Genomic DNA, 11731 nt, shown 5'->3' with positions numbered 1-11731 from the left:
CCTCACACCATGTTTCTCCTAAGGGCCTCCTAGGTTGCGCGCGCACATGCCACCTCCGTCTTTATCCACGTCATGGCGGAACCTCGGGGGCGTCCCCCTCGAGTGATGTCACGCCATCTGGGTATTTAGCCTACGCTTGTTTGCTAGCTCGTTGAATTAGCAAGGATTGGACTCGTCCGGTCTAAGCTACTCTGCCACTTCCTTGCTGCCCTGGAAGCCCTCTCTGCCCTTCGGAGTATACTCTAACCTGGGTACCCGCTCCTCAGGGGCCCTTTGCTTTCTTTCAGGTGCCTTACTGGGATCAAGTACTCGCTCCTCAAGAGCCTGCTCTCCCTGCATGGTGCCTGTTTCCATCGACTTCTGCCTGGTGGAATCAACCATCTTACAGCTACCATCTAGTGAATAATCTAATTCTCAGTCTGTCTCAACTACAGCTCTGCCATGCTGGGAAACCTACACCTGGATATCCTTATACCATCTTGGTGAGACGGGTTTCCTCTGCCGAGGGTCCCTGGACTGCTACCTCTGGATCAACTCACTACTGCCACCTCTGGTGGTATACATCAGCTGTACAATAAAAGACAAAACTCTTGTGTTTGTGCGTCCTGGGTCTAGCCCAGTACTGTGGCTCCCCACGGGGCTCCTCCCTGTGGGCGTGGTCATCTCCCACAGTATCCAAGAATTCACTCAAACACCTCGAAACCATAACAGATTGCTAACTCCATGGATTCAGCTCAGCTCACCGCATTGCAGGCCATTCCAGGCCTGGCCCAGCGAATCTCCGAACAGCAGAACGTGCTGGAGAATTTGACTGCTGCATTTAACCAGCTGCACGCACAGATTAATTCACCAACCACCACAGGTAAAGAAGTCAGACCGCCAGAAGTGACGGTCAAGACCATTGTACCTCTATCTGCTCTAACTCGCTTCTCAGGGGACGTTTGGAGATGTAGGGGATTTATCAACCAATGTTGCATGCACTTTTCCCTGCAACCTAATCATTTTCCTATAGCCTATGCCAAGACCACCTACATCTTGTCTTATCTGGACGGAATAGCGTTGGCTTGGGCCTCTTTGCTGTGGGAGCGCAATGATCCTGTTCTACATGATCTTGCCGGGTTCCTTGAACTGTTCAGATCAGTTTTTGATGACCCTGCCCGACATACCACTGCAGGATCTTCATTGACCTGAAAAAGTAGTAAACCTTTATCAGACTTCGCCATAGAATTCAAGAAACTGGCGTCTGAATTACATTGGGACCCTAAATGCCTGAGGACCCTCTTCTTTGAGGGATTGATCTCTCGTTTGAAAGACTAGCTGGCAGCTCGCGAGATGCCTGAGACCTTGGCTGAACTGGTGAAGTTGGCAACAAGGATTGATCGCTGGCTTTGTGACAAGGTTCAAGAGACCAAGACTCCCAGAAGACCCCTTCTGGGTGAAACTCGATTTAAGACTACACCCAGGTCTGTTTCCTCGGGTTCAGTTGCTGGCAAAGAAGAACCTATGCAATTAGGCCGCAGTCACCTGACGTCAAAAAAGAAGAACGCAGAAGAGGTTGGGCCTATATATGTATTGTGCACAAGCTGGCCATGCTGTACAAACATGCCCTATATGTCCGGGAAACTGGCAGACCTAAGTCCTGCAGGAGGACTCTTCTCAGGTCTAATTGCACCCTCTCCTCCACTCTCTCTTCCTGTATCCTTGATCTGTGGACCCTTAGAATACCAGACTCTTGCCCTAGAGGACTCAGGGGCAGGAGGCAACTTTATTTTGAAATGATTAGTGGAGCACTTGCGGATTCCCACCACCACCATAACGACTCCACTACTCCTATCTTCAATTTACAGGGAGCCCTTGCCGGGCGAAGTAACCCAGCTCACAGAACCTGTGAGTTTACGGACCGGTACTCTCCATTCAGAGACTATCTCCTTCTTTATCCTAGAGATGGCCATGCACCCTATATTATTGGAGTTACTGTGGCTGCAGCAGCATATGCCTCAATTCAATTGGGCCACTCTGGAACTCTCACATTGGGGTCCAGATTGCCATGGTATATGTCTGATGGAGGTCTCTCCTATACCCTGCATGCCAACTACCCATTGATGTCTGGGTTGCCGCCTCAGTATGCATCTTTTCAAGATGTATTTTCCAAAGAAGCCGCAGACATACTCCCTCCACACAGATCCTATGACTGCGCCATCAATTTGAAGCCTAACACTGAACCACCCAAAGGCAGGGTTTACCCTCTCTCCATGGTAGAAAATAAAGCTATGTCTGAATACATACAGGATAATCTTCAGAAAGGCTTCATAAGACCCTCCAAGTCTCCTGCCGGCGCAGGCTTCTTCTTTGTGGGGAAGAAAGACGGGACGTTGCGTCCATACATTGACTACAGAGGTCTAAATGAGATCACTGTGAAAGACCGCTATCCCTTACCACTCATCTCAGAGCTATTTGATAGACTACAGGGAGCCAAGATATTCTCCAAGCTTGATCTCAAGGGAGCCTACAGTCTAGTTCGCATTCACGCTGGCAATGAATGGAAGACAGCATTCAATACCCGGGATGGGCACTTTGAATATCTAGTGATGCCCTTCGGCTTGTGCAATGCCCCGGCTGTCTTCCAAACCATGATGAACGACATTCTACATGATCTACTCTAGAAATGTGTCGTCGTGTATTTGGATAACATCATATTTTCCCAGGACTTGAACACTCATCTGGAAGATGTCAAAAGAGTACTGCTAAGACTCCGCAAGAACAGTCTATACACCATGTGTCAAAATCTGAGTTCCACAAGGAATCAATGCCTTTCTTAGGGTACATTGTTTCCAACCAAGGTTTCCAGATGGACCCACAGAAGCTGGAGAGCATTCAGAAATGGATACAACCCACAGGTCTAAAGGCTCTTAGATTTCTGGGATTTACCAACTACTACAGAACTTTCATTAAGAACTACTCCTCACTAACTGTTCTGCTTACAGCAATGACTAAGAAAGGTGCCAATGTCGCCAATTGGTCTTCAGAGGCAGTAACAGCATTCCAGAAAGACGCCTTCTCGAGCAAGTCATGCCTCAGACATCCATATTCGACCAGACCCTTCATCGTTGAGGTCGATGCCTCAGACGTAGGCGTAGGAGCCGTGTCAAGCCAGGCCGGTGACTAAGACCTTACACCCATGCTCATTTTTCTCCCGTCGCTTCTCACCAGCAGAGAAGAACTATGGCATAGGGGATAAAGAACTCCTGGCAATAAAGATGGCATTCGAGGAGTGGCGCCCCTGGCTTGAAGGTGCACAATATCAGATCACAGATTTTACAGATCATAAAAATCTGGAGTACCTCCGCCACACACAGCACCTAAACCATAGGCAGGCGAGAATGTCCCTGTTCTTTAACAGGTTTGACTTTGTGCTGAAATACCGCCCTGGAGATAGGGCATCTGCTCTGACGTTCTTATCTCGCTCATTTCTCTCCGAGGACGTACCTGATGAACTGACCCGAAAAGAGATATCTTGTCAGCTACTCACCCAGTACCTGCAGGTAAGACCGTTGAACCCAAGAACTTAAGGAAAAAGCTGTTAGCATGGGCTCACAATTCTAAACTGGCTGGACACCCTGGTCAACGCAGAACTCTGGCAAAACTACAGAAGTACTACTGGTGCCCCACCATGAAAGAAAGACACATTCTCCTACTTTGCTTTTGTTCCAATTGTGCCAGACAGAAACCGCAGCCTGGTCGTCCTTGGGGCCTTCTCCAACCCTTGCCAGTGCCAGATGAGCCCTGGACACACATCGCTACAGACTTTGTGGTAGACTTACCACTCTCAGGAGGTAACACCACCATCTGGGTAACAGTGGATCGTTTCTCGAAGATGGCTCACTTCGTGGCTCTCCTTGGCTTGCCCTCAGCCATGGAGCTTGCAAAGCTTTTCATCACTCACATCTTTCGCCTACATGGCATGTCAAAGCACATCGTCTCTGACAGAGGAACCCAATTCATAGCTAAGTTCTGGAAAGCACTGTGCAAGAAGTTTGATATCTCTCTCGACTTCACTTCTGCATACCATCCTCAGTCTAACAGGCAAACAGAGAGAATGAATAGGACACTCAAGCAGTTCATTCGTGCCTATGTAGGTACTCATCAAAATGACTGGGCTGAACTATTGCCCTGGGCTGAATTCGCCATCAACTCTCATCCAGCAACGTCAACTGGATCAACACCATTTGAAGTGGTCTACGGACGACTACCATTACCACCATTACCACTTCCACTTTTAGTGTCGTCCCCGGCAGCTCAATCTACTGCCAAAGATATTCAACAACTATGGAACTTAATCTAAGCGATACCTCAACAGCTCTCCACATACACTCGCCCAGCCTCTCCAGCATTCATCCTTCCAGCCTCTCCAGCATTCATCCTTCCAGCCTCTCCAGCATTCATCCAGCCTCTCCAGCATTCATCCTTCCAGCCTCTCCAGCATTCATCCTTCCAGCCTCTCCAGCATCCATCCAGCACCCATCTAAGCCTCTCCAGCATTCATCCTTCCAGCCTATTTATTTATTTAACATTTTTTATATACCGGCATTCGTAGGACACATCATGTCGGTTCACAAGTAACTGAGAAAGGAAATTACAATGAACGGGGATGGAGGGCTAACTGGGAAAAAATTGGATAATATACGAAACTGGATAACATATGAAAGTAAAGGAGAGAGAGTCAACGAGCAGGGATACAACATTGTTGAACGACATGGAGATTACTTATCCATGTTAAGATAAAAATGCATAAGCAAAGATTAAATATGTATAAGTAATGTTAAAGGAGGCATGTGTGTGCACTTATAGACTTAGTATAGGAACTTAATTACAGTGTAAAAGGAGGCATGTGCACTAATGTACAGTTATATACAGGGGGAGGAGGGAGGGGGCGAGGGAGGGAAAGGAGGGGGGGAGGGGGAAAGGAAACAAAATGACAAGGTACTTTCAGGCAAAGGTAGCTAGAGGGGTGAGGGGTGGAGGGGAGGCTACGGGGCACAGGGGAGGGTATCCATCCAGCACCCATCTAGCCTCTCCAGCATTCATCCAGCCTCTCCAGCATTCATCCTTCCAGTCTATCCAGCATCCATCCATCCAGCCTCTCCAGCATTCATCCATCCAGCCTCTCCAGCATTCATCCATCCAGCCTCTCCAGCATTCATCCATCCAGTCTCTCCAGCATCCATCCAGCACCCATCTAGCCTCTCCAGCATTCATCCATCCAGCCTCTCCAGCATTCATCCAGCACCCATCTAGCCTCTCCAGCATTCATCCATCCAGCCTCTCCAGCAACCCTGTGCAACCCTGTCCAGCCAGACCAGCTTCTACCACCATCCTCCAACTCTCCTCCCCACACCATCCTCTCCTCACCATCCAAGTAGTTAACATGCAAACCTACCCCATTCCTATCATCTATCAGCGCCACTCCTACCTCTCCAGACTCACAACGGACCTTGAATCAGTCAACGAGATCACTCATCCCAATCATGCTCTCACCCTTGACCCAACTACTAGGACTCACGATATTCTCTCTAACCCTCTTCAACGCTCAGTCCCTCACAAAGAAAATGCACATTCTTCACGATTACCTGCTCGACTCCAATCCAGATGTATGTGCTATCATGGAAACCTGGTTAAAAAGCACCGACACCGCACTGATAAACCAGTTACCTATTCACCTTTATGACGTCTTCTCAATTACAAGACCCAAAAAAAGAGGGGGTGGTCTGCTTCTAGCAACCAAGAAAGAACTGAATCTTAGACAGCAACCTGTCAAGACCTCCTCAAAAAAACTAGAACTCGGATTGTTCAAATCAAAACATATTCAAATTCTCCTTGTTTACGCTCCACCGGGATCACTAGACTCTGATGCCTTACCCCTTATAGAAACCATTGCTAAATACATTAACATGGACTCACCTGCCATGATTCTGGGGGACTTCAATCTACATGTTGACGCCTCCCCGATCTCCCCCAACTGCGAAACCTTCTTATCCACACTCTAGGCAATGGGCTTTGAACAAATCGTCAACAAACCCACCCATAAAGCTGGACACACACTAGACCTCATCTTCCTAAACTCACACTTATCATACACTAACACTCCAGACTGCATCCCAGTCCCTTGGTCCGACCATTCACTCATATCAGCTACTCTCACGACTCGAGAAAACCCCTCTCAACCACAACCTCACTCCACCATCCATCTCAGAAGAAAATGTACCTCCGATATTCTCAGTGAACATCTTTCCAAGGAACTCCCCAATCTAGACACCTCCAACCCCAACTCAGCCCTTCTATCCTGGCGCAATATCACGGAGTCTATAGCCAACAAACTTTGCCCCAAAGAGACGAAAACCATCAATTGGACTCAAAAAAGGAAGCAACCTTGGTACTCACCGGAACTTAAACGAATGAAGCAAGACCTCCGACACAAGGAAGGCTCTTGGCGGAAGTCCCCCAACTCCACAACTTTGTCCGATTACAAACGAAACATGCATCTTTATAGGATTTCTCTTCTACAAGCAAAAAAAGACTATTACGCCAGCAGAATCCATGATATTCAGTATGATGCTAGGGCCCTGTTTTCCTATGTATCTCAACTCACTAAACCCTCTGCCCCTACCATTCCTGACGATCAGGCTCAATCCAAAGCCAATGAACTCGCTCTCTTCTTTCAGGATAAAATTGCAAACACGCTAGCGCTTCTCCCTACTAGCCCAACACCACCAGCTCTAAACTTCACCACCACATGCCCCCCCAGAGCTACCCTAGATTCCTTCAAGCCCACCACCCCTCTGGAGATAGAATCAACACTCAAGAAGCTGAAACCATCCAGCCACCCGATGGACCACATCCCAACGAAACCTCTGCTCCTTATCCCAGGCACCTTCTCCAGATCTCTGGCCGACATCATTAACTGCTCCCTAGCCCAATGAGTATACCCGGATGACCTTAAAACAGCATCTATTAAACCTCTCTTGAAGAAACCCAACCTGGACACTAATGAGCTCTCCAACTTCTGACCCATATCCAACCTCCCACTGCTAGCAAAACTCACCGAGAAGGTGAACACTCAGCTTTCGGACTACCTGGAGGAACACAAAATCCTATACCCCTCCCAGTATGGCTTCCGCAAGTCTTCCAGTACCGAAACCCTCCTCACATCACTAACAGACCACATCCTCATGGGCCTAGATAAAGGGATTTCATTCCTGCTAGTTCTCTTAGACATCTCCGCGGCGTTTGACACCGTGAACCATAGCATCCTACTCAATCGTCTCTCAGACATTGGATTATCTGGATACGCCTTCCAATGGTTCAGCTCATTCCTCAATAATAGAAGCTCCAAGATCACTATCAATAATAAAGAATCTCCTAACTTCAAATCTACTCTAGGTGTTCCCCAAGGCTCCTCTCTATCCCCCACCCTCTTCAATATCTACCTACTGCCTCTTTGCCAGCTCCTCACAAACCTTAACCTAATTCACTACTTATATGCTGACGACGTTCAGATCCTGATCCCAATAAAAGAATCCCTTCCAAAAACGCTCTCCTTCTGGGAGAACTGCCTTAAGTCCATCAACCACTTACTCACCAGCCTGAACCTGGTCCTCAATGCAGCCAAAACAGAAATCCTTCTCATCTCCACCGACCATTCTACCAGCCATGATCAGACAACCTCTATTCCTCAGACCACTCAAGTTAGAGATTTAGGAGTCACCATTGATAACCATTTGAACCTAAAAAAATCAATCAACAATATTACGAAGGATTGTTTCTTCAAGCTCCAAGTTATGAAAAGACTCAAACCCCTCCTCCATCTCCAGGACTTCAGAACTGTCCTTCAGTCAACAATATTCTCCAAAACAGACTACTGTAACACTCTTCTCTTAGGACTCCCGATCTCTGCCTCTAGACCACTACAGATGCTCCAGAACTCAGCAGCCAGGATATTAACCAACACCAACCGGAGAACTCATATCACTCCTATACTTAGAAACCTACACTGGCTACCTATTAAATACAGAATTTTGCACAAAGCACTCACCATTATCCACAAATCCATACACAACCAACTACCTTTAGACCTTCAGTTCCCACTCAAACTATACACATCTGCAAGACCCATCAGAGCGGCACACAAAGGAACCCTTCAAGTTCCCCCAACTAAATCCTCTCGTCTAACCTCCACGAAAGAACGGGCATTCTCCACAGCTGGCCCCATCATCTGGAACAACCTGCTGACTGATCTAAGACTGGAACCCTGCCTGATTACCTTCCGAAAAAAACTCAAGACTTGGCTTTTCATCCAAGCCTTCCCTTAAGCCTAAAATTGCAACAGTTCTTTCATTTAGCCCAATAGACTAAATGACCGACCCAGCCACTGTATATTCATACGTTCTCATTCTCCAGTTGTTTCTGTCCTTTATTTCCTGGCTACTCTAGCCCCCAAGTTCACTCTCCTTGTTATTTGTATCTGCGCTTTGGCCTTCCTGTTATATGGTTATGTTCAGTTACCCCGTAAGTTTGATGTAAACCGGCCTGATATGAAGCTTGTCATGAAGTTCGGTATAGAAAAATGTTAAATAAATAAATAAAATAAATGGACTAAAACCAAAGAGATGCTCCCTAGAGCAGGACAACGAGCAAAGAAAGGCTATGATGCTCATCACTGCAAGGCTCCAGAATTCCAACCTGGTGACAAAGTCTGGCTGTCTACAAAACATCTAAGACTCAAGCTACCATCAGCTCGTTTTGCTCCATGCTTCATCGGACCCTTTCCAATTCTCCAACGACTAGGTACTCTTACGTACAGTCTGAAACTTCCACCAGCATTGAAGATTCATAATGCGTTCCATGTCTCACTACTGAAACTGCTAGTCCTTAGCGAGTTCTCAACTAAGACATCTGAACCTACACTTATTGATGCAGAAGAAGACGTCGAATACAAAGTAGATGCTACCCTTGATGTGAGAAAGAGAGGCAGAGTATGGGAATACCTCCTGTCATGGGAGGGTTATGGATCTGAAGAAAACTCTTTGGAACCTTTGGCAAATATGGATAGAGGGATGCTTCAGCAATACCACAGAATGCATCCTCAGAAACCAAGACCAGGTAGGAGGTCTGGAGGGGGCCCTTTGAAGGGGGGTACTGTTGCATCCGTCGGTCTCAGACTGCTTCGACCCTTGTGCCTCACCTTTTTCTCTGCTCTTCCCGCTAGCCTTGGGAAGATGGCTGCCGCCGTGTCTGCAAGCCACATCCTCCGGCATCCCCAGAACGGCTATGACAAAGCCTCACGCCATGTTTCTCCTAAGGGCCTCCTAGGGTGCGTGCGCGCACACCACCCACGTCTTTATCCACGTCATGGCGGGAACCTCGGGCATCCCCCTCGAGTGACATCATACCATCCGGGTATTTAGCTTACGCTTGTTTGCTAACTCATTGAGTTAGCAAGGATTGGACTCGTCCGGTCTAGGCTACTCTGCCACTTCCTTGCTGCTGCTGGAAGCCCTCTCTGCCCTTCGGGATATACTCTACCCTGGGTACCCACTCCTCGGGGTCTTCTGCTTTCTTTCAGGTGCCTTACTGGGATCAGGTACTCGCTCCTCAAGGGCCTGCTCTCCCTGCATCGGTGCCTGTTTCCATTGACTTCTGCCTGGTGGAATCATCAACCTTACAGCTACCATCTAGTGAGTAATCTAATTCTCAGTCTGTCTCATCTACAGCTCTGCTGTGCTGGGAAACCTACACCTGGATACCCCTATACCATCTTGGTGAGACGGGTTCCCTCTGCCGAAGGTCCCTGAACTGCTACCTCTGGATCAACTCACTACTGCCACCTCTGGTGGTATACATCAGCTGTACAATAAAAGACAAAACTCTGTTTGTGCATCCTGAGTCTAGCCCAGTACTGTGGCTCCCCACGGAGCTCCTACCCGTGGGCATGGTCATCTCCCACAGTACCCAAGGATCCTCTCAAACACCTCGAAACCATAACAGAGAGTATGCAAGCCAAATAGTGTTGATGCTTTCAATACCAGTGTGCTAGAAAATGGAAATACAGTGCATTCAGAAAGTATTCAGACCCCTTCACTTTTTCCACATTTTGTTACATTACAGCCTTATTCTAAAATGGATAATATGCACTTTTCCATTCTCAATCTACACACAATACCTCAATAATAACAAAACAAAATCTGGGTTGTAGAAATTTGTGCAAATTAATTTAAAAAAAACCCTGAAATATCACATTTACATAAGTATTCAGACCCTTTGCTATAACACTCAAGGTTGAACTCAGGTGCATTGTGTGTCCATTGATCACCCTTGAGATGTTTCTCCAACTTGGAGTCCACCTATGGTAAATTCAGTTGATTGGACATGATTTGGAAAGGTACACACCTGTCTATTTAATGTCCCATAATTGACAGTGCATGTAAGAGCAAAATCAAAGCCATAAAGTTGAAGGAATTGTCTGTAGACCTCCAGAATAGGATTGTGTCACCAAAATCTGAGGAAGAGTACAAAAAATTGCTGCAGCATTGAAAGTCCCCAAGAACACAGTAGCCTTAATCATACTTAAATGGAAGAAGTTCAGAACCACTCGGACTCTTCCTAGAGTTGGCTGCCCACCCAAACTGAGTAATCGGAGAAAAGCCTTGGTCAAAGAGGTGACTAAGAACCCGATGGTCACTGACAGAGCTCCAGATTTTTGCTGTGGAGATGGGAGAACCTTTCAGGACAACCATTTCTGCAGCACTCCACCAATCAGGCCTTTATGGTAGAGTGGCCAAACAGAAGCCACTCCTCAGTAAAAAACACATGACAGTTAGCTTGTAGTTTGCCAAAAGGCACTTGAAGGACTCTCAGAGCACGAGAAACAAGATTCTCTGATCTGATGAAACCAAGATTGAACTTTTTGGCCTGAACGCAAAGCATCATGTCTGGAGGAAACCAAGCACTGCTCATCACCTAGCAAAATACCATCCCTTGGTGAAGCATGGTGCAGGAACTGGGAGACTAGTCAGCATCGAGGGAAAGATGAACAGAGAAAACCTGCTCCAAAGTGCTCTGAACATCAGACTGGGGTGACAATTCACCTTCCAACAGGACAACAGCCCTAAGCACACAGCCAAACAACGCAGGAGTAGCTTCAGGACAAGTCTGTGAATATCCTTAAGAGGCCTAGCCAGAGCCTGGACTTGAACCCGATTGAACCTCTCTGGCGACCTGAAAATAACTGTGCATTCATGCTACCCATCCAACTTGACAGAGCTTGAGAGGATCTGCAGAGAATGGGAGAAAATCCCCAAATCCAGGTGTGCCAAGATTGTAGCATCATACCCAAGATTTGCGGCTGTAATCACTGCAAAAAGTGCCTCAAAGTACTGAGTAAAGGCTCTGAATACTTATGTAAATGTGATTTTTTATTTAATTAAATTGCACAAACTTCTACAAAAGATTTCGCTTTGTCATTATAGTGTTGTGTGTAGATTGAGGAGGGAAAACATGCATATTATCCATTTTAGAATAAGGCTGTAACATAATAAAATGTGGAAAAAGTAAAGGGGTCTGAATACTTTCTGATTTCACTACATATCTTTTTGCAAACCATGACCTAATAATTTCTTCACTAAAGACATGTCTTGCTGCACAAACCTACTTTACTTTCACAAGAGAGAACTGTGAG

This window comes from Rhinatrema bivittatum, chromosome 3 (genome assembly GCF_901001135.1).
Source record: "Rhinatrema bivittatum chromosome 3, aRhiBiv1.1, whole genome shotgun sequence".
Lineage (NCBI taxonomy): Eukaryota > Metazoa > Chordata > Amphibia > Gymnophiona > Rhinatrematidae > Rhinatrema > Rhinatrema bivittatum.
This window is presented reverse-complemented; position numbering follows the sequence as displayed.